Below are 25,320 nucleotides of genomic sequence, written 5' to 3'. Positions count from 1 at the left end.
AATGTCAAGGTTTCTGTTCACATGTTCTAATTAGCAAGCAAGTAATAGGTTATTAACTAATAATTAAACTATATCCCCCAAAATGAGTAGTTAACTCTGAGAGAAAAGGTCTAATAAAGGTCTGTCATGCTTAAACTTCAATCTTGTTCACCTTGTATGTTTTACCCAAATATTCATCCTCTGTTTTCACATGAAAATTGCTAGGTATTTCTTTTTTGCCAATGTATTTTTTTTAATTGAAGTATAGTTGATTCAGAGTGTTGTGTTGGTTTCAGGTGTACAGCATAGTGGGTTCAGTTATACATGTATATAATATTCTTTTTCAGATTATTTTCCATTATAGGTCATTACAAGATATTGAATATAGTTCCCTGTGCTGTACAGTAGGTCCTTTTTGGTTATTGATTTTATATATAGTTGTGTGTATCTGCTAATTCCAAGCTCCTAATTTATCCCCTTGCCTTCTTTCCCCTTTGGTAACCATGAGTTTGTTTCCTATGTCTGTGAGTCTGTTTTTGTTTTATGAATAAGTTCATTCTATATCATTTTTATAGAGTCCAGGTATAAGTGATATCAGATGATATTTGTCTTTTTCTGTCTGACTTACTTCACTTAGTATGATGATCTCTAGATCCAACCACGTGGCTGCAAATGGCATTATTTCATTCTTTTTATGGCTGAGAAGTATTCCATTGTGCATATATATACCACATCTTTATCCAGTCATCTGTCAATGGACACTTAGGTTGCTTCCATGTTTTGGCTATTGTAAATAGTGGTTCTGTGAACATTGGGGTACATGTATCTTTTTGAATTAGTGTTTTTGTTTTTTCTGGATATATGCCCAGGAGTAGGATTACTGGATCTATGGTGAGTCTGTTTTTAGTTTTGTAAGGAGCCTCCATACTGTTCTCCATAGTGGCTGCACCAAATTGCATTCCCACCAACAGCGTAGGAGGGTTCCCTTTTCTCCACACCTTCTCTAGCACTTATTATTTGTAGACTTTTAATGATGATCATTCTGACTGGTGTAAGGTGATACCTCATTGTGGTTTTGATTTACATTTCTCTAATAATTAGTGATGTTGAGCATCTTTTCATGTGTTTGCTGGCCATCTGTATGTCTTCTTTGGAGAAATGTCTATTTAGGTCTTCTGCCCACTTTTGATTGGGCTGCTTGTTTTTTTAATATAGAATTGTATGAGCAGTTTGTATATTTTGGAAATTAACCCCTTGTCGGTTGCATCATTTGCAGGTATTTTCTCTCATTCTGTAGGTTTTCTTTTCATTTTGTTTGTGGTTTCCTTTCTTAAAGTTCAGTCTCTGAGCTTCTTTGAAAGGGTAACAGATGCAGATTTTCATAGGTAATTATTTCAATTTGATCTTTTGAACAAAATTCTGGATATACCTCACTTGATCTCATTTCTTTTTTAAAGCATCTTATATTTATGTTGAATACAAAAAGTGATGTAGCAATCTGTTGATTTAGAAGAATAATTTCCATTGCCAGATAACTATTTCTTCAAGTCTAAGTAAAGATGGAGGTATTCTACTTGGACCTGCATAGACCATTCCATGGCTGAGTTGTTGGCAGTCTGAGGAATGAATGTTCTGTATAGGAGGTAAACGTGATGGCCCCTGGGTCCCTAATAAGTGCTACACGTCTGTGCTTCTGGGCTGAATGGCTTCATGTATGAACAAACTTTCTACTGTTTTTCCTTATTGCTCTTTGCCTTCCCTCTCTTGAATGCAGTATCTGCCAGGACATATCGTCAGGTAAATAGAAAAACAGATTTCAAATCTCACAGTCTTTGGTCAAACACTTTCACTTCCTGTGACAAGAAGCTGATCGGTAGTGATGCCAGTCCTGACATGGGGGACCAAATTCAAGTCCACTGGAGAGCAAGACCAGGAAAGCTCACCTGTGCCTCTGGGACCTGAGCAAACTTGTTGAGGCTTGAGATTCTGCAGTTTTGCTCATGGGTACAAGCCATTGTCTCATTATTTCATACTTGTACCCAGCTGACTCATGGAGATAAAGGGGTATCTACGAAAATAAACTTGGTGTAACTATAAATTATGTGGCTGTTCAATTTCTTTCTCACTAGTTTGTTACATTATGAACTAATTATAAGTGATGGGGGAGAAAAGAACATCAGAGCTTGGATTTTGAAGTGAAACTTCCTGGGTCTGACATCAATCTCTGGAACCCACTGGCTGGGTCCCTGTGGTCGAGTTTCCATTCTCTCCACCCTCGGTTTCCTCATCTGAAATATTATACTCACAGTGTCAGAATGATCACGGGAATGCATGTTTGTGAAGTTGTAGGAGACCTTCTTGGATCTCCATGTGCTTTGTTAAAGAGAGTAAGTAAAACGTCCACAGGAAGTAAGAAAGGGAAAGTCCTTTCTTTGTCCCTGCGCTGTTTTCTTTCACTGTTCTTGTTCTGGGAGAGGCCTGTGCCCACGAGTCAGAATGTATTGTGTAACACCTGCTGAGATGCTGTGTCCATCCTGCCTCTTCCCTTCACTCGTGCTGCCCCTTCAGTTGGAATGCTCCTTCTCGCGTCTCATGTCCCAAGGCCAGCCGACCTCGAAAGCTCAGCTCAAATGGACTGACTCCTTTCATTACTCTCTAAATGAGGGTGTGAATTTCTTCCTCCTCCGAAATTGCAAAGCTTATCATTCCTATTATAGCATTTAAGTTCTTTCTGTCTTGTGTTGTAGCTCCTTGAATATGACATTTCATCCCCTAGACCATAGGTCTAGGAGACGCTGTGCAAATCTTTCTATATTCCATTTGTGGAGTGCAATTCTTTGCACAAAGTAGATGCTTAACAAGTATTTGTTGAATGGATTAATGAATACTTGATTTAGATATGTTTTACAACTAAACCATATTCTTAAAAATCAAATACTCTAAGAATCTTTGACAGGACAAAATACAATATAATGTTAAGCAATAAAAAAGCTTATAAGCAGTGTGACTCCAATTTTCTAAAATAAAGTATCTATCTGTCCATCTGTTTACCTCTTATCTATCTGTCTATCTGTCTATCTATCTATCCATCCCTACCTATTCTTTCTGAAAATACTGGAAAGAAACTACCAAGACATTGACAGTATTTATGTCTGCATTATAGAATGCAGGTGATTTAAATTTTCTTTCTTTTAGTTTTTGATAAAATGTCTACAATCCCAATATATCACCTTTATAATTATAGGAGCTTAATATTGCAAAATCATGAATGCCTATTTACAGTAAAATTGCTTTAGCCTAGAAATATAAGAATACACTATCATCTTTGAATAGTTTAATTTTAGATTAAATAGATTTAAATGAATTGATTTAATAGATTTACATGCTGGCTTTCAGTGAATAGATCTTAAGACCTATGGGGGTGAGATAGCATATAAGATAGTGTCCATCTCTCTTGCTTAATTCTAAGTGCAACAACTAGTTTGTAATAAAAACTGGAATGTTCATCTTGGAGAAATAGAAAGTAATTTTCAATAAGACATCGTAAAAGAACTCCTAAACATTTTCCATATAGAACTTTTAATTATTGAAAGCAAAGTGTAATTTTAATGTACTTTAAATATGCAGAAAGCAAAAAGCATGTAGAGAGAAATTAAGAAATACCAATGGGGAATTGAAGGCAAGTTGGCAGGATATAGCTCTTGAATGTTTTTTAAGTGGCTCGTTTTGAAAATGGATTTCATAGTGGTGCACATATTAAGGAATCATAAACACATATTTTGTTGATTTGAAGGGAAAGTGTGTGTTATTTCAAGTAAGCAACTAGAAGTGAGGTCAACTGATCTTCCAAAATGTATTTCTAAGAGGTTATTATACAAAGTACACTCATCTTGTGCAGCTAAGCAACCCTGGGCCACCATTACTGGGCTCTTCAAAGCCTTATTTTAACACCTTTTTTCAGAAGGACTTGCTTTGAGCCCTGCCAAGAGGTCCAAATATCTGGCATTTGTCTACTTACAGAATTACTTCATCTTTGACAAAGTTTCTTCTGCTCTATAGCTTTTCTTTGGATAAAACTGTCTTGTAGTTTACTTGATGGACTGAATTAGCCTTTGTTGGGGAGGGATTTTCCTCTAAAATAGTGTTGAAAAAAAGTTTGTTGAAAGAAAATGTGGAAAGCAACCACTCCACGGCAATAAAATGGAAGCAAAGGAGCTGCTTGCTCAGTGAAGAATCTCTGTTGATGTGTGTCATTTGGTATTAAAAGGAGAGTTCATCACTCTTCATGAACTTCTTTATTTAGCTGAAATATCTATTTACTGTAGTTATGAGAATACACTACAGAGACATTTGAAATTCAAACACTATCAAATCAAACACCACTAATCCAACACCCAGGTGTTCACAGAACTGACCAATGGATGAATTAAACACGCTCACCAGGCTTTCTGTGTGTTTTGGGAAACCTAGCTGCCAGAGACATTCTGGTAAAGTCCTGCAGGCTGGTACACCTCACTATGTAATAGCCAATGGAAACTTATATTTTGTTTAGTACAGAAAATTGGTTTAAAATGAAAAATTCAGTGTTGTTGTTGTATTCTTGCTTATAAGGTGTGGGAGGTTCAAAGCACCTTTCCAAGCATTCAAGATTCTTGAGAATTTTTTCTCAACTTAAAAGTATATTAGTACAATGGAATACTACTCAGTCATAAAAAGAACAAAATAGTGCCATTTGCTGCAACATGGGTAGACCTGCAGATCATCATTCTAAGTGAAATAAACCAGAAAGAGAAAGAAAAATACCATATGATATCACTTATATGTGGAATCTGGGGGAAAAAAAGACAAACAAAATTATATACAAAACAGAAACAGACTCACAGACACAGAAAACAAATTTATGGTTACCAGGAGAAAGGAGATGGGGAGGGATAAATTGGAAGTTTGAGATTTGCAGATACTAACTACTGTGTATAAAATAAACAACAAGTTTCATCTGTATAGCACAGGAAACTATGAAGTATCTTGAAGTAACCTATAATGAAAAGGAATACATGTGTATGTATGTATGACTGAAACATTACAGTGTACACTAGAAATTGACACAATACTGTAAACTGACTATACTTCAGTTAAAAAATAAAACTTAAGAAAAGTGTATTAGGAGCTAGGGATTAACATATAAACACTATAGATAAATAACAAGGACCTCCTGCACAGCACAGGGACCTATATCCAGTATCTTGTAATAACCTATAATGGAAAGGAATCTGAAAAAAGAATGTGTGTGTGTGTGTATGTGTGTGTGTGTAACTGAATTATTTAGCTGTGCACCTAAAACTACATAGCATTGTAAATCAACTACACTTCAATAAAAAATTTTAAATTTTTAAAAAGTATATTGTCTAATTTAGAAGATTGAAAGAAAGAAGTCACATTTTCCTCCAAAAGTTTAATTCTGATTTTCCCAAGAATTAAACAGTTCTGATAAATCAAAAATTGATTTTTTTTCTTTATCATGGTATCATTTTTATTTTTGTATCTTATTTTATCCAACACAGCTGTAATATTCTGAGAAAAAATATTTCACCGCTGAATTACCCTTGAAATATGTTCTTACTCTTTCTTACCATATTAAATATAATTATATTGTCTTACTTTGCTCTGTTAACATTGAGTCATTATGAGAGGGCTCTAGTGGTGGTCAAATTGTTTACAAACACCCACATCCATGACGAGTCTCAGTTTTTAGAATTCACCATGTAGTGCCCTTGGATTAAAGGCAAAAAATAGAGCAGAAATACAAACTTCTGGATTTACATCCTTTCTTTTGAGCTCATGACTTAAGTCAGCCCCAAGGTAGACTCATAAACATCTTAAGTCTGAAACCATGAGAGGATTTTCAGTGTTATCCTTAGGCAAGATTAAACTTAAGCTCTTGCAACTGAATGAAGGTCTCCTCAATTTCCAAACATCTTCAGGGGAATTAGTTCCTATCGCAATTCATGTCATCCTGTGCTGTTTAAGAACATTTTTATCAGGCTATATTTTCTTTTTCTGCTCATTTAAATTTCTTATTCAGTATCTTAAATTGTTTTAGCCTCACTTTGCTGTCCTTAGAAACAAGACATTTGCTATCAGTCTGTTTGGAGAACAGTGCTTTGATATAAACCAAGATTTGAACTTGCTAAACCTTTTCAAATCATTTTGGTATTCAAATTTGACATTATTAAAACTTTACAAGTTGTATTTTCTAAATTGTAGCCAGTTCAGTGTTTTTGGTTGAATCCTTTTGACTTCTCAGGTGTTCTTCGTTTATAAGATGTTCTTTCATTGTTCAGCTCACACTAATTAAGTCTGCTCAGTCCTGGAAATTCAAACATAAAGCACAGAGACATGATTATCCTTAAGACTTATTTTTCCAAGAAGACTCAGGAACTCATTTCACTGAACATATTCCAAAATTTCAATTAAAATTTGAGATTATGGCAAAAATACTTCCAAATCCAGCATCCCTCACCAACCAGGAGAGTTCTTACAGACTAATTCTTGCAGGAAGGTGAACAAATCCATGGGTATGCTTGTTCATACACACGAACTGTGTTAAGTCCACGTTCCCGGCTGTGTGTTCATGCTGAGTAAAGAAAGCAGAGCTTGGCCTCAGACCATTTCTAACTACACTGTCTACCATTTCCTCACTGATCTGGGAACCACAAAGTGATTCTATCTTTGAATACCGTCCCTACGATGGTCTTACGAATGTGGTTATCTCATTTTAAGATAATCCTGATAATCTTACAAAGAAGCCCATGAAAAATTCATCATTATCCTCATATTGAAGGTAAAGATACGCAATTATGAAGATTTAAGTTTTTACCAAGATCACGCTCCATGAAGAGCAGATCAGATTGAGTGATGGTCTTTTTCTACATGACGCATCTGTGTTCCTGTAGATTCCTAGCTCTAATGTCATCCACTGACTATTAAATGCCATTCAAACAGAGGGGTCCTTAAAACATGATGCTAAAATCAGTTTCCCAGTTCAAGAGACTGGTTAAAATATTTCTGGATATCTTGAGTTACCAAAACATTTTAGCAAGCTCTCTTGAAAATAAATACATTGATATAATAGAATTCACGTCTCAACTGTATACAGTTCATTAGACTGAGCTATATAATTGGGTGTAATGATAGCAAAAATGGAAGTCCTTTAAAATATATCTTTTAGAAATTTTTAAAAAATTAAGTTAACCTATTTATTTCTAACTATAAATAATTTCTGTTCGTTGTTCAAAATTGGAGAAAATAAAGGAAAATATACTGAAAGAAAGATGTACATATGCATAAACTTTCCAGTTCAAGACATTCTCATTTTTATATCCTTCTCAATCAAATAGGTAAAACATCTTTTTGGCTAATTTGTAATTTTCAGTACAATATTTTGAATGTTTTATATTTTACTTCTTTTTTTTGAGAATTATGTTTGTATCCATTTTCCTATTGTGTTGTTAATTGTTTTCTTAATGAAAGTATTTACTCCTACCCTTCTTGAAGGACATCTTTTTGTTTGTTTGTTTGTTTTAACTCTGACCAGATCTAACATCTTTCTCCAGGATTTTCACAGCAGAGTTTAAGCAAACAAAAACTACTTTACTCTTCAAATGAAATTCAATCCATAATAGCATTCCTGAGTCAGTCATAACTCTCTGGATTTCTGCTCATAATTTTAAGAAGAAATCAATATCATCTCATGTGTCAACATAGTTTCTTAAGTAAAAAGGAAACAAACAGCCTTTGCTAAAGGAATGTTTCTGACCTTGCAACAGTATATCTCCCTATGGGAAAAAACAAAGAACAAACTTCTGTTAGAAACAATTTAATTTCTCATGAGTTCATACTACAGGAGAGCGTATTTATTGAGGGCAAACCATTATAAACATACCTGCACAAAACTCACACTGATGGAGAAACACACGTAAATTGATGCCAAAAAGTATTTTATTTTTTTCACAGAGCTTACCTTCAACAACTAATACATTGCTCCTCACTGCTGATTTCTAACCAATTAATTCTCAGTTAACCCACACGTTAGCAAAAATAAACCCACAACAACTAAATAAATGAATGAATGATAAATAGACTCCCAGCATAAACATTTTTTTGCCAGGAAAGAGGGAAAAAGTTAGGCACATTCTGATGGGTGAAAACGTCCATAATTATGAAGTAAAGTTGTGTATTTCTGAAGATGCAGTTTTTTTATCACTTCCTCTTTATTGCCACACACTGTCCAAATCAAATGTGCTAGATTCTCAAACAAGCTAGATTTTCACATTCTCACATTTTGCCCTCCTTACTTAACACCCTTTTAGTTGATTGCAAGCAACTTTATATTGATTTCTTTTAGAGTACATCCTGTAAAAGATATAACATAGAGGAGAATGATAAGACAAGCCACAGATTAGCAAAAGACATTTGCAAAAGATGCATCTGATAAAGGTCTTGTACCCAAAATGTACAAAGAACTCATAAAATTCAACATAATATGAAAATGAACAACCTCATTAAAATATGGGCCAAAGAAACAATACCTCACCAAAGAAAACATATAGATGGCAAATAATATTACAAAAGATGTTCAGGATCATGAGTTGCAAATTAAAGCAGTGAGATACTTACCAGAATGGCCAAAACCCAAAACACTGACAACACCAAATACGGACGAGGATGTGGAGCAACAGGAACTCTCTTTCATTGCTGATGGGAATTCAACGTGGAACAGTTGCTTTGCAAATCAGTTTGGCAGTTTCTTATAGAACTAAATATACTCTTACCATAAGATCTAGTAATCTTGTTTTTTGGTATTTACCCAAAGGAATTGAAAACATATGCCCATGCATAAACCTACACACATATGCTTGTAGCAACTTTATTCATAATTGCCAAAACTTGGAAGCAACCAAGATGTCCTTCAGAAAGTGCATGGATAAATAAACTGTAATACAGCCAATGGAATATTATTCAGTGCTAAAAAGAAATGAGCTATCAAGCTATGAAAAGACATGGAATAACCCCAAATGCATATCACTAAGTGAAAGAAGCCAATCTGAGAAGGTTACACACTGCATGATTCCAGCTATATGAGATTCTGGAAAAGGCAAAACTATGGAGACAGTGAAGGATCTGTGGTTGCTGGGGTGGAGGACGAGGACGGATGAATTGGGGAAGATTTTTAGGGCAGTGAAATTATTCTATGTGATATTGTAACGGTGACTGTGTATCATTATCCATTTGTCAAAACTCACAGAATGAATGACACCAAGAATGAACCCTAATGTAAACTCTGGTCTTCCTTTGGGTAATAATGATATATCAGTGTAAGTTCATCAATCGTAATGAACGTGATGCTTCTGGTGCAGGACCTGGATGGTGGGAGGCTGTGAGTATGTGGGGGCAGGGGTTGTATGAGAAATCTGTACCTTCTGCTCAATTTTGCTGTGAACCTAAAATGACTCTAAAAGTCTATGAAAAATAATCACACAGAGAAGTTACCTGCAGTTACTTGTCTGATGGTGCCAGAGAGAATTCAGCCCAATGAGTGTCTCGTGAGATAATTTCTGTGACTTGTGGGACCATCAGGAAAGCAGTGATTGTATTTCTAGCCATTTGGGGCCATATTTTTAGAACTGCCTTTTCTCTTGATTCCTTCTACTTGCACTCCCATGTCCTCACACACCTGTGCCCCTGTCTTCTCAGATTCTGGCCTGCCATTGTTCTAAGGAAGACCTCTATTGTGTTAGAGGGGAATGACTTCTAATTTTGGTGCCGGTTTTCCTTTCCTTGGCACCTGGAAGTAAAGGAGGTCCCTGGCTCTGGGACAGATATATTAGGACCTGGATCAGTTTATGGAGATTCATCATTTGAAAGACTATGGGAAACTAACATTAAATGAAAAGGTGATTTCTGCTTTCTGCCTGCCCTGGTCCAGCTCCACAGACAGTCCCATGTACTGATACACATTTTTCCCAGGAACATAGATAATCCTACTGGACTCTGGCAGTTATTTGGTCTCTGAGCCTCATGGTCTCTCTGAGCAGTTTACAGCAGATTCAACTCAGATTCTTACAGAGTTTAGTGGGGAGACCTGACTGTCCCAGTGGTCAGAGAACTCATTTCTGTTCTTTATAACCCCCAGTGAGGTACTAGAATTAAACCTTCCATGCCCACGTTTTTAAAGCAAAAGGTTTTGGGATCTAACCACTGGTTAAGTAGGAAATCAAAGACAGGTCTCTCAGAGCCAGGCCAACACGGGCTGATCTTACCAGCTGAATTTTTAGGGGTCACAGAACTATTCTGGCAACTCCCTGTTTTAATAAATCAGTTCAATAGACAATGCATTCTTTTTTTTTTATTAATAGACTATTTTTAGAGCAGTATTAGATTTACAGAAAAATTGAGAAGATAGCAGAGAGGGCTTCCACCTACCTCTCCCACGGTTTCCCCTATTATTAAAACCAAATTGCACTAATACAGTCCACGTGTTACAATTAATAAACCTTTGTGACCAAAGGCAAGTTCATGTGCCCACTGCACCATGAGGCCAAACAAACTGAAATGCCAGAGTTTGGAGCAGAGAAAGGTTGACTGCAGGGCCGAGGAAGGAGGACAGGGTGGCTCATGCCCAAGAAAGCCCCAGACTCCCTGAAGGGTTTCCATGAATCATATTTAAAGGCAAGTGGAGGGGGTGGGGTCGCAGGATACGTGATCAGCTCGTGCGCAGTCCTCTGATTGGTTGATGTCAAAGGAACAGGGTGGTCAACACAATCAACCCCTGGTCACCAGAAGGTCTGGGAGCCATCATCACATGCACTTCATCATCAAGTAGTTAATTTCTTCACTTGGGGGGTGGTTTTCAGCATCTGAAACATTCAAGAAATATACGTGAGATGCTACAATCTGGGTACTTCAGAGAGGAGCTGCAGCAGAGGACGTGGGGGAGGGTTCTGACCCTGGAAGACCCCACAGGGTCCTGCTCAGTTATAACTGTATTAATATGTTATTATTAACTAAAGTGCATAGTTTATTTAGGTTTTCTTACTTTTTCTGATGTTTTTTTCCTGACCTGGGATCCCATGTGGGGTACACATCACATTTAGTGGTCACGTCTCTGTAGGCATCTCTTGGCTCTGACAGTTCCTCAGGCTGTCCTCACTTCTGATGACCTTGACAGTTTTGAGGTGGACAGTGGGATGCCCTTCTATTGGGTTTTTTTCTGATTTTTTTTCTCATAATTAAACTGGGGTTATGGGTTTTGGGGAGAAAGATCACAGAGATAAAGTGTCATTTCACCACATCATATCAAGGAAGCATCTGTTCCTTTTTTTTTTTTCAATTTCAAAGCAACCTAGGAATTTTCTTAATTTCTCTCCTTCCCTCTTCATCCCCCTTTCCACTCTTTTCCTCTCCCATTTGAATCTTCACATGAGATCACAATGAACTTTTTTTCTTTAAATGAAACAAAACAAAACAAAACAGTTCCCCTTTAGCCAGCCCACCCCTGCCAAGCATCCATTGATGTTGGGTGGCGATCTGGCCCCGCCTGTCTCTCCAGATTTATTTTGGCTTCTCTCCCTGCCTCACTTCACCCCAGCCATGCTGTTTGTAAGACCCACCAGCTCAAATTAACTCAGTATAGTTATCCTGCAATAATGGCTGAAGGGCACTAATCATACCCAGTGTTTATCAGCCTCTAGGGAAGAGTTCACACCCACATGAAACAAAAATGCCAGAAGCAGTGAAGTAGGACTGGAGTCTGAAAAAAATACAGAGATTTGTCTATCAAGGTTTTTATCATCTGCCAGCTTCACTCATTATTCGTTTATCTCCCCCAGAGTTTTTGGGTGTTCTTATTTACTAGTTTTCCATATAAACTTCAGAAATGTATCTGTTTCTTAAAGAAAAAACAATAAACACTGCTGGTACTTTGATCAGAATTACATTCTATTTATAAAATAATTTGAAATAGTTGATATTTTTATTGTACTTGCCAGAATGTTGTCCGTTTAGTCCCCTTACTCAAGAAAACTAGCCTTCTGATTTATTTATCAATTTCACATTTATTATTTTTAAAAAGTAATTTAGATACTTTTTAAAGTTATGAATTTTACTTTCAATCTTTAATCTATATTTTCTCATATCTTCTTTAGACATGTTCTGAGATTTTGGAAACTAGTGTTTAATTTATTTATATACATCCTTGTATAATTAAAAATTTTAAAAAATTAAGAAGATAAATTTACCTCTAAATATAGCCTGATCACTTTCCTTAAGCTTTATTTATAATTTTTTTGATATCATCATTTTCTTAAAAATCTGTATTTTTAAGATTTGCTTCCTCTTCAGTCAAAAATATTTTTAAAAACAAGTCTTTTTTTAAATAAAGGAACCATTTTTGTTTTAAGAACTATTAATATAATACAAGCTTCTATTTTATTATGTTGTTTAAAATAGTATGCCTGTATAATTTCTGATTTGGGGAGTATTTTCAGGCATTCTTAATAGCTTAATATCTGAGTTTTTTTTGTTATTTAAAATTTTTTTTTATTGAAGTGTAGTTTCTTTACAATGTTAGTTTCTCGTGTATGGCAAAGCAATTCAGTTATACATATATAAATGCATGCATTTTTTTCAGATTCTTTTCCATTTTATGTTATTACAAGAAATTGAATATAGTTCCCTGTGCTATACAGTAGGTCTTTGTTTATCTATTTTATACATAGTACTGTGTGTCTGTTAATCCCCAGCTCCTAATTTATCCCTCCCTGCCCCTTCCCCTTTGGTAACCATAGTTTATTTTCTACATCCATGAGTCTGTTTCTGGCTTATAAATAAAATTTGTATCGTTTTTTTTAGATTCCACATATAAATGATATCATATGATATTTGTCTTTCTCTGTCTGACTTCACAATATGATAATTTCTAGGTCCATCCATGTTGCTGCAAATAGCATTATTTTATTCTCTTTATGGCTGAATATTATTCCATTCTATAAATATACCACATCTTCTTTATCCAGTCATCTGTTGATGGACATTTAGGTTGCCTCCATGTCTTGACTACTGTAAATAGTGCTACTATGAACATTGGGGTGCATGTGTCTTTTTGAATTAGAGTTTTCTCCAGATATATGCCCAGGAGTGGGATTGCTGGATCACACGGTAACTCTACTTTTAGTTTTTTAAGAAACCTCCATACTGTCCTCCATATGGCTGTACCAATTTACATTCCCACCAACAGTGTAGGAGGAGGGTTCCTTTTTCTCCACACCCTCTCATTTTTTTTTGATGATGACCATTCTGACTGGTGTAAGGTGATACTTTATTGTAGTTTTGATTTGCATTAGTGATATTGAGCATCTTTTCTTGTGCCTGTTGGCCATCTCTGAGTGATTTTTAAAATAAACTTTTAGCATGTGCTTGAAATGTACTCTTAATAAGGTACAAAGCTCAATTTCTTTTTCTGAATTTAATCTTAATCATCGTAAAATCATATACTCTATTCTTTTCATTTTCTGGGTTTTTTGGTCAATATTGGAAAAGCAGCCATGTCTAAATCTCAAACCTTAACAATTGTATTTTTGTAAATATCTCCTTTTATCACTGACAGTTTTATTGCATGTATGTATTTAATAGTATTCAGGGAGAGGATTAAGCTTTTGTGACTATTTACAGGCATTCATTACTTTCTGAAAACATTTGTAAAAGTCAAACAATTTCTTTCCCAGAGAGCATTAAAACCGTTCACTTATAGTAGGACAGAATTACAATGGAAAAGCCTGTTTTTCAAAGGTTTATCAAGATTATATTTATTGTAAAAAATTTGATTGTCACTTCCGTGAAATGGTACTTTACCAAAGATTTGATCAGAATATCTGTAAAAGAAGGGAAAATTAGCCCACAGTTAAGGAACATTTAGATAATGTAAAGGAGGTTGTAAAAAGTCACTTTTAAATTGATTTTTTCATAAGTTTTGGTATCTATTCTCTCCTAAATAGAGAATTTGAAAATTTCCATAGACTATGTAAATTATGTAAAGCTTGAATAATAACTGTCAAAAAAATCTTTATTTCTACGAATACACAAAGAACAAATCCAAGGTTGGAGACCAACTTGCTGTCACTCATCCTCTATTTGCTTTAAGAGCCTTCCCCCACCTGCTGGGCAAATGATGAAGAATGTATAATCAGGAGAATGAAAGGCAAAAGTCTAATCAATTCACATTTATTAATGTCCAGGGTGTGCTGGGTTTGTGCACTTAGACTGTGGTGACAGTTCGAATTAAGTGACAGTAAGAAATGCTGGGGGTGGGGGGGAATGCTAGGGCACCAGTGTCCAGGAAACAGGAGAACTGGTGTTATGACAGCGTCACGGATCAAATACAAGTATGGTCATTGCAGGGTTGAGCTCAGTTTCTCTTCAGTTATCGTCCTCTTTATCAAAAACAGGTTAAACATAGACTAGCAAGTGTATGGGCTAAATGCCGTTATTTTTAATGCACACCATGGCCGAGGGCAAGGAGAATTTCCTGGCACTTTGCCATGAGTGGTGTAAGATTCCACAGTGGTAGTGGAATCTGAAAACTTGAATGTAGGGAAAGTAAAAAGTTTCCCTGATCAAGGAAAAGAGTTCTAGGCTTTGGAATAGAGCCCTGAGAAAGACGGTTACCATTTCTGCAACAGGCTATATTCTGAGTACAAGTCAGCGTTTATTTTAATTACAAACTAAAGCAGAAGCAAGTCCCTCTTTTAGGGGCACAGAAATTAATCAAGAACCATATAATCATCAAAAACAGAGAACAACAAGCCCTCAAGCTAATGTCAAACATCGTTAAGTAGATGTGTTCTTCACACAAAATGCAGAAAACGTAACGGGGCTTCTAGCACTGTGGGCACTTGGACTGGTTAAGGAGAATGAGGTAAATAATAAGAGCTTTTGTTTTTGTATAGCTTTGTAATTTAAAAAGCCCAAGACTTTAATCTCTAAAAGTCTCAAAAATCCGTTCAGATACCATTTATCAGCAGACTGTGTTCCACAAAGAGAACTTGTATCTGATGGCAAATCATAATGGAACAATTTAACTTTCATAATGTGTCATTTATCTAGGAAAAGCCTTTCTGGGACTTGCTTGAAATTAACAAGTGACTTGCTTTATAATCATGTGTCTTTTAGTTTACATAGTTCTGTACATTTGTCAAAGTATTTTTACATGCTTTGTTTCATGTGACAGTCTCTACATGACTTTCTAAATAATTTCCATCATTCCTGCTGCCTCACATTTTGATCTGCATGGATTAGGGTTACAGCCACTGGACAACTTTGCAAACACCAGCCTCCTACTGACAGGCCACAAGATTATTTTGTTGTGTTCTGCTTTGCTTATTCCATGACAACAGACAAGAAGAAGGGTCGTTCACTGTCTTAATGATCAATGTGGATCACCACGGAATTGAGCTGCAGCTAACAAGTAGCATTAACCAGGAAAATGGTCAAAGCCATGGAATGACCCACACTGAAGTCCAGTTCAAAAGCCAGCTCTTGTGGATTTTAAGTGTAATGTCTTGTATGTATTTCTTGTCTTTTTCCACTTAAATCTGTCTTCGAAGATAGTTTCAAATGTCACTTCCTTCGCATTCCATGGTGCTGCCGATACTGCTGTGGGTAAATCTGCATTTAAAAGTTGTACACCAGAAATTGGCACATTGTAACTGACTATACTTCAAAAAAAAAAAAAGCTACTGGCTATTTAGGGGATAATTACAGGACATTTCTTTCTTTTATTGGTTCAGATTGAAACAAAAGACAGTTCCTTTTTGTCGATATCTATTCTGTTCTTTTCTTTGAGTAAGAGAACCTTGAGTTTTTAGCTGGGCATTTGACTTTCTGAAATAATGACCACAGTGTCCAGTCTCCCTCCCAGCAACTAGATGTGGTGGTGTATCTCCATTCTGCCGATGGTTTGTTAGCAGAAATGTCCTTACAAGCTGGATGCCAGATTTTTCTCCCATGTTTTTCTTCCTCTTGGCTGGGATACAGATGTGATGGCTGGATCTGAAAGCTAGAAAGAACCTGTATTTCTGAGGACTTCACAGTTCTGATTTACCAGTTCTAGGCTCAGGATTATTTTTTTCCTGAGAAAAGAAATACTTCTTGCTTAACCTCCTCTGTGTTAGTTTGCGAAGGTTCCCATAACAAAGTACCATAGGCTGGATGGTTTAAAAACTGGAAATTTATTTTCTCACAATTCTGGAGGCCAGAAATCTGATGTTAAGATGTTAGAAGGGTTGGTTTCTCTGGGGCCTCTCTCCTTGACGTAGCCACAGAAATCTCTCTCTGTCTTCAGGTGGTCTCTCCTCTGTGCATGTTTGAGTCCAAATTTCCTCTTCTTATACAGAAGCCAATCATATTGATTAGGGCTCATGCATATGATCTCACTTTACCTGAATTACTTTTTGAATGGCCCTCTCTTCAAGTATAGTCATTCTAAGTCATTTTAAGCTACTGGGGTTAGGTCTTCAATATATGAACTTTGGCAAGAGACAATTTAGCCCATAACAGCTCCTTTATTTTATTTTATTTTTAAAATTTAACCTGAAGCCAAACATATTCCTGACACTACATGGGGATATTCAAATGGTCATTAGATGACCTGGCTGAGATGTGTGGACCTAGAAGGCCTCCTAGAGCTTTTCTCCTCAGCAGGCCTGACTTCTCACCTGGTTCAGGCACACACCTCCCCCTGGCGGAGAAAACCTGTCCTGCCAAGCTTACTGCAGAGCAGAAAGCCAGCAGAAGTTGTGTGTCCTCTGCTCCCAGAGACCAGAACCAGGAGACACTGAACCAAGGGTGTGAGTTTCTCCTTCCAAACTCACCAGGCAGGTTACTCAGTCACTCCATCCTCTGACCATCATGGCTGAGCAAGCAGGCATGCCTCTTGAGTTTTCTGACTAAAAACTCGCCACGTGGAAACATGAAGCTAAGGAAAATGACTTTCCTCCCCATACTGTTGCTGAATAAACCTTCTTTTACATAACTGCTACTACTGATTTTTTAAATTTCATTTTGCATTTAATTTTTTTTAATAGGCTAATAACCTATCGCAAGCTGAAAGTCTTGAGGATGTGGGCATGCATTCTTCAAGTCAGTATTAGTTACTCTAACGATCTCTTGGAGGAAGGACTTTTCACTGGGGGCTTTGGAAGGTTTCTATTTGGGAGACGTGGTAGAAGCTGGAACACTAGAGATGGTACATTGCAGGAGTCACAGTACATAAGGAAGAGACCACGTTGCTGGGATCACGTTGAAGCCACTGGCAGGGCTGAGCTCTCAGGAGGACTGAGTCCATTTGTTGGACCCGAGTTTGGCAAGCTACATCTTATGTGCCAGATTTAACCTTTTGCCTGTTTTACAAATAGTTTCATTGGAACACATTGTTGCTACAAGGTCTATGTCTGCTGTGTGCTAAGACAACAAAGTTGAGTCATTATCAGTGAGAACATACTGTCCACAAGACCTAAAATATTTACTGTATGGCTCTTTCTAAAAATATTTGCTGCCCTGGACCTAGAAGAGAGTCATATGAAATGCTTTCATGTTTAGCCATTTATTTGCCCCCTTTAAAATGCTAAATTATCACACATAATTGGTTATGTTTAATTTAGCTATTCATAGAAAATTTTTATGGATTAAGTCAGAGGAATGGATGAATTCTGCATTTCTTCACACACTAAGGATTTCATCCTTATAATGTTCTGCTATGCTTAGAAAAGTATGACACCTCTTCCTCTAGGCTCAGAACCAGTGTTCTAGTTAAGATCCAATTAGATAATTTTATTTCCAGGGTACCCTAATGAGAAAAATGGGTGGAGAATTTTTTTCAATAGATTTAACAGGGTAGCTAGTGAAATTTTTTCTCAGTGAATTAATGGTTTAGGGTACTCATTCACTAACATGTCTGTTTCATTAATATTAAATGCAAGCTAATTCTCAGATAACATTCCTTTAAATACATGCATGCAAATAACCTGATGGTTTTCCATACACAATTTAAAAAAAACAACTCTAAATTAACTTAATCTGAGTTACCCAATTTTATTTTCTAGAAAATTGAAGTTCCTTATTTCTTCAAAATCTATTCAGAGTTCTTAGATTACGGAAGATAAGCCTTGATTTTCAGCTCATTAGTCTGAATAAAACGTCTGATTGAATGTGGTTTAATGGAAGAAAAATCAGATTTAGTGTTGAGCGATAAAGCATGCCCCTCCCACTGGATGGTTGAACCCAGTCCCTTATAGCGGGCAGGCATTTTAAATTACAGGCGTGGAACACTTTCTCTTTCCCTTGAAAATGTGTGTAGTGTTTCATGCTAATTACAGTCTAAGTATGGATTAAACATGATTGTAAGTGTCATTTATATTTACCACTGTGGGATGCAATTTATGGGCTTGCAATGAGAGAAATGCTTATGTTTACGTGAATGAAAGATAACGTTAAGCCTCTGCAATCAGAATCCTGGAGTGCTGCAAAAGTTTATTATCATCTCACATTTAAACACTTGCTGTTTCTATTACTGCTGATGGTTTTCCATAGTAACCGCTACCTGAACACAATTTAATTACATTGTTCAGCAATTTAAATTAAATTAGGTTGATCCAGAAGGGGCTGCTTACAGAAGGATAGTATACTATAGTGTATCAATTAACACTTATTAAAAGTAATTTTTAAGTGCCTCACAGAACTGTATTACTGGGGAAAATTATGATGTTAAAAAAAGAAAATAATGAAGTGTGGTTATTGATTTTCTTTTCTTAATGTTATATCTTGGCAGAATGAGATAAACTTTATTGATCTCCTGGTTTATATTCTCTATTTTCCCTGTAGACTGTTAGATCTCTAGTCACCGTGTGCCAATAAATCTATTTAAGAAAAAAAAATGTATATAGCCTATAAATCCATTAATTCCACTTCCAAGAGTGTAATTGCAAAAATTATATGGAAGGATGCCCACCATAGATGATGTATGATAATTTAAAAAATTTCAACCTTTGGTAGTATGTTAAATCAGTTGAGACCCAGTCCTATGATGAAATACTGCACAGCCATTTTAAAAGAGGTTTACTATGAATTATAATTAAATCAATGAAGCCCATAAAATTATACATGCAATATGCACGCACACTAATACATATACACATATATAAGCATATAAATGCTTAGTAGTTATCCCTGGATTGTGGGTTTTACATTTTTTCTTCTTTCTTCTCTTTTCTATTTTCTTCTTTTCTTCGGTGATCTTGTATTATATTTGCTATTGGATAAGACAAATGTGAAATATCTTTAAAATGTAAAAGAATTTATCAGTTGTGAATGCTAGGAACACTTGCTTTGTGTAGGGCAGACTTTTTCTGTGATTTCTTGGCCCCTTCACCCTCTTAGTGATCCATGGACACACTCCCTAGTCATCTGTTTATAATTATTGTCCTTTCAGTTTGAACCTGTGGCTGTTACCTCTGTTCAGATGCAGCAGAAAAGACACATTGTGCATATAATGATCATTTCCTTGGCATGTCACCTATTTACAGAAATTGAAACCTTTTAAAGGAATGTGCTTTTTCACTTCAGGAAAAGAAGCTAATAGAATTGATAAATTTGGTAGCTGGAAATTATCTTTTAAGTTGTGTTCTCCCCCTTTTTCACTTCTTGCCTGACTGCTCTGGCTAGGGACTTAGAGCACTACACTGGTAAGAGTGGTGAGACTGGGCACCTTGTCTTGTTCCTGATCTTAGAGGAAAAGGCTTTTATTCTTTTACCATTGCATGTAATTTGTGCAGTTGTCATAATGACCCTTATTGTGTTGCAGTACATTTCTTTCTATACCCAATTTGTTTGAGAGTTCTAGTCATGAAAGGATATTGAATTTTGTCAAGTGCTTTTTCTGCATCTATTGAGGTGATCTTTTTTTTTTTTCAATCTTTCACTCCAACTTTACTGCAACTCATCACACTCATTGATTTGTGTATGTTGAACCATCATCCTTCCATCCCAGGGATAAATTCCACTTAATCGTGGTGTATAATCCTTTTGATGCTGTGTTGAATTCAGTTTGCCATTGTTTTGTTGAGAATTTTTGTGCTTATATTCACCAGGGATATTGGTCTATAGTTTTCTTGTAATGTCCTTACCTAGCTCTGTTTGGCCTCAAAAAAATGAGTTTGGAAGTATTCCCTCCTCTTCAAATTTTTTGGATGAATTTGAAAAGATCTGGTGTTAATTTTTCTTTAAATGTTTGGTAGAATTCACCTGTGAAACCATTTGGTCCTGAATTTTTCTTTGTTAGGCAGTTTTGATTATTGATTCAATCTCCTTATTCATTGTTGGTCTGTTCATATTTTCTGTTTCTTCATAATTCAGTTTTAATAGGTTTTATCTTTCTAGGAATCTATTTGTTTTTTCTAGATTTTCCAATTTGTTGGCATATCATTGTTCATAGTAGAATCTTATAATCCTTTGTATTTCTGTGGTGTCCCATAAGTTTGTGTATAGTGTGTTTCCATTCTCATTTGTTTCAAGACATTTAGAAATTTCCCTTTCAATGTCTTCTCTGACCTGTTGGTCGTTGGGAATGTATTGTCTACTTACCTTTTACTTATGAATTTTGTTGCTTTCCTCCTGTTATTTATTTCTAGTTTTACTCCATCATGATCAGAAAAGCTTCTTGATATGATTTCTATTCTCTTGAATTTGTTGAGAATTGTTTTGTGGTCTAACATGATGTATCCTAAAAAAATGTTCTGTGTTTCCTCGAGAAGAATATGTATTTTGTTCCTGTTATATGAAACACTCCATATATGTCTGTTAGGTCCCTTTGTCTAAAGTGTTGTTCAAGTTTGCTGTTTCCTTACTGGGTCTGTCGGGATGATCTATTCATTGTTGGGAGTGGGGTATTAAAGTCTCCAGTTACTGTTGTATTGCTATTTATTTCTCCTTTTAGCTCTGTTAGTATTTGTTTTACAAATGTAGATGCTCTGATGTTGGGTGCATAAGGGTTTGCAATTGTTACATCTCCTTGATGGATTGACCCCTTTATCATTCTATCGTGACTTTCCTTGTGTCTTTTGATCATTTTAAATTTGAAGTCTGTTTTGTCTGACATATGTATAACTTTCTTTTGGTTACCATTTGCTTGAATTATTTTTTGTATCCCTTTACGCTCAGTCTGTGTGTGTTCTCAAAGCTAAAGTAAGTCTCTTGTTGGCAGCATATGATAGGATCTTGCTTTTTATTCCTTCAGCCATTCTGTCTTTTGACTGGAGAATTTAGTCCACTTACATCTAAAGTCATTGTGGATAGGTAAAGATTTATCATTACCATTTTGTGCATTTTTTTCTCTCTGTTTTGTAGATTCCTTGTTCGTTGTTTCCTCTCTTGCTGTCTGTGATTTGATTACCACCGTATGCTCTCACTCTTCTACCATAATCTTTTGTGTATCTCCTCAGTTGGACAAGGGGCCAGAGCCTCTTGTCGGCGGGGGCCACATGCTGTGCTCCACACCTGGATGGAGTCACTTGCTGGGCTCCCTCCTGGGCAAGGTCACAGGCTGCATTCAACAATCAGCAGGGCTACTGGCTGGGTTGTGCTGCAGGGCAGGGACGTAGGGAGGGCCACACGGCTGGGTTGTACAATACACTGTTGATTGAGGCTGTCCAGGGTCATCATTCAGACTCCCTGGCTATGTAGGGCCAGTGGCTGAATTTAACCTCTGGGTGGGCTGCTGGCTTAATTCTCTGCCCAAATACAGCTGTAGGATGGCAGGATTCTCTGGCCAGGCTTTCTGGTTGCATGGAACTGGAGACCATATTCAGCTGTGGAACAGGGCTGCAGATTTGCTTCTGTGTCCAGGCAGGGCATTAGACCTCCCATCAGGTTCCAGTTAGGGCCACTGGCTCAGCTCTGCAAATGGACAGAGCTGTGGCTGGGACTTCTGCTTTGATATTGCAGCAAATGTACGTAGGATGGGCTTCATAGCTGCTCCAGTTCTCTGGCCAGGCTTCCTGGCCCAGCAGGACTGGAGGCTACACGCAGCAGTAGGTGGGGCTTTGAATTTGCCTCCCTGCCCAGGTGAGACTGTAGAGGAGTCTCCATGACTGGAATAGCCCTGTTGGTTGCACCTAAATCAGGCAGAACTGCCCACTGAGCTCCCTGGGCAAACAGGGCCATGGGCTCTGCCCTGCAGATGGGCAGAGCTGCAGGCTGGGATCTCTGCGCAGGGGGAGCTTCGAGGAGGAATGTGGTCTGACAACATCTGAGCTTTGGTTGCTGTCAGCCCTGCCCTGTCTCTCCATTTCTATCTGATCCTAGGTGATCAAGCCCCTCAGATTTCCCCAGTGATCTCTGTGAGGCAAGACCCAAGTAGGCCTGTTGAGAAGTGCCCTTGCTCAATGCTGGGGAAGCTAGATGTTCACCTCAGGCTCTTTGTTTTCTTCCTGGAGAAACCATAGACCAGCTGGTCCTCCTGGGGCAGCACTGGGCTGGCCTGGGAAGGATGATGACGCCAGAGTGTAGCTGCTCTTCTTACCCTTCGAATGCCATTCTTTCCTGTCACTGTGGTCCAAGAGCCTGCTACGGCTGTAGCATCCCTGGGTTCCAGACACCTGTTGCCATGTTGATGCCAACACTCCTAGCTTGTAAGTTTCTGGTACTGAAAATATACTACTGATGTATGTGATATTTCTGGCCTCTTTCTCTTTCTGTCTCGGTCTCCCTCTCTCTTTCTCTCTCTGATGGTATCAATAGAGTATCCTTAATTACCGTGTGCTGCAAACATTTTGAATGTCATAGGTACACGGTTAATATTGTTGACTGAAACCCACTACCTATGACCAAAAGAAGCTTCATTTTGATAGGTGCAGAAGACGGTTCAGATTTTCATATTGGCTGCTGATTAAAATCTTTTGTTTGGGTAGGATGTGGGCTGAGTTTGGATCTTCTTCCTATTGATTACCAAGCTATATTGCTGAATTCATCCTGTGGCACGAGCCATCAGCACCTCACGTCTTCTCATATGTGTGCTGTGTGTAGACATCAACATTTGGATGAGTGTCTTGAGAATCTGAGAGCTGTAGCATTTAGAGAAGGGTGTTATGTGTAGCCCAATGAGTTGCAGGTTTTAAAGGATGTATGCCAACACCAACCTCCAGGTCTCTCGTTCTGCTTTCTAGCTACTTCGCTTCTATTGGTGTTGGAACAAAACAGGTGAGCCAGGTACTGGGGTCTCTTGCGTGACCTTCAGCATGGCTTTACCTGAATTAATATATGTTGGTATAATTACACAGGAGGCAGACTTTCTTAGTAACTGACATTGTTCAGTTTGATTTAATTTCTAAATAGGAGAAATGAATCAAGATGGACAGGACAGACTGACCAGATCAAATGAGAAATTACAGTTCCATTTCAGGCCAACCTATCAATTCATCTAGAAGCTTTTTTTTTCCCCCTTGTGCACCACTATTGTCTTATCTGATAAAAAATGCAATCTCAAAGATAAGTTATTGCAGAATATTCTGATCTCAAAACTCTATACAAATATATAGCTGACTGGTTTTGAATGAAAGGTTTTATTCTGTTAAGGTCTGGGTGTTTTGTTTAAGTGGCATTGACAGACACAGCAGGCAGGCAACATCTCCTAACCTACATGTTTTCCTTCAAAACATTACTGAGTTTTACACCATAATCTATTACTGCTCTTATAATTCATTTGTCGCCTGCAGGCGCCCTACTTTTTCTTAAAACAACTAAACAAAATGGCACAAACAAAACACAAAATAAATGAGCTTTTACTGACACGTGAAGTATATTCCACTCATTTACAGTTTATTTTGTTAAGAAAGGTATAAAACAAAGATTTATGATAGAAATATAAAATTGAAAAGTCATATAAAATAGAAAATGCAAACGTATATGAAAAAACAATTTTTATGATTAAGCATAAAGATTTAGCTGTGAGCTTCCAAAAGCAAGGCAAGTATGCCAAAAGGGCTGCTGTGTAATTCTCATGATCAGACCAGACAAAATACAGAAGTTACTGAAGAAACACCATTCTTTCTGACATTAGAGTCTGCAAAGGAATTTATCACATGGATCCAAAAGCAAGAGTTAAGGACAGTAGATGATACTATCTGAACCATGGGTTGGTAAAAGATGCAAAAATTGTTCATAAAAATACCCTATTGATTTTCAGAGGAAGCCAAAAGCAAATGGTTAAATTAATACTGAGTGAAATATGCTGAAAATTTGTGTGTAAGGGAGGTGTGTTTGCATGTGAGTATGCTACCTGATATCAAAGGCAAGCATTAGATACCTGATATTTAGAGATGCTTGTCTCTAAAGGACAGGAGAATAGTGTGTTCCTTAAATAGGCTTGTCAAATACCAGTTTTCTTGTCAAGTGGACTAAACTGAAACACACAACATGAGAGCTGTGAGTTCAGTTTTATTTGAGGCTTACTGAGGACCATAGCCCAGGAGGGGAGCAGCCCCTTAGAAAGCTCTAAGGAACTGCTCTGCAGACTAGGGGGAGTTCAGGACACACATGATTTTGGTGAAGGCGGCATGTGCAATCAAACACACATCTCGGGAGCAGGTTGCTGCCAGCCTTGAGCGGGAGATGTCTCCATCAATTTTAGTGCTTCTCTTTAGGTATGAGAAGACACAAGAAATTGGGCTCATAAAATTTTCTCCTGAAAGTATCTAGCTGCCTGAAGACCTGTCTGCCAGTTTCTCTCAGGCCACAGAGGGCCTCGTTCCTGCTCTCCGCCCTGAAATCCTTTCCGGCTGTGTTACAGGTCAGCGACTGCAGTGGTTAGTGACTTCATCCTTGTAAAACCAGATGACGAGCCACATTTTTTTCATTGTCAGGACCTACACTTAGCAGTAGCAACTTATACTTCCTGTCCATTGCCTGAGGTGCAAACAAGATATAAACCTGCTGCGGTGCTGATAAAAGAGGAAACGTGTTATTTGGACTGTAGCCAGATACATGACAAGTTTTCTCTTCTCTCTTCTCTATCTCCTCAGCTCCTTTCTCCTCTTTTTTTCTTTTCTTTCTTTCTTTCTTTTTTTTTTTTTTTTTTTTGGTTCACTTGAACCTGAGGAATATTCTGGCCTCTCCAAGAAAAATCCTAATTAGCCCAGATACTTTTCAACTCTCCCTCAATACCCCCTCTATTTCACTAGTTACACATTAAGGCTCAGGAGAGATGCTTAATTCCCTGTGGGTACCCGCTGGTGGAGG

At 37.3% G+C, this 25,320-nt stretch overlaps 1 protein-coding gene across 1 annotated transcript in view; it reads left to right on the top strand.

Moving 5' to 3' along the window:
• The window catches only part of MARCHF1 (membrane associated ring-CH-type finger 1), a 383,069-nt gene that overhangs the window by 989 nt on the left and 356,760 nt on the right, over positions 1-25,320 (top strand). The window lies entirely within an intron of this gene.

This window comes from Vicugna pacos, chromosome 2 (assembly GCF_048564905.1).
Source record: "Vicugna pacos chromosome 2, VicPac4, whole genome shotgun sequence".
Lineage (NCBI taxonomy): Eukaryota > Metazoa > Chordata > Mammalia > Artiodactyla > Camelidae > Vicugna > Vicugna pacos.
This window is presented reverse-complemented; position numbering and strand designations above follow the sequence as displayed.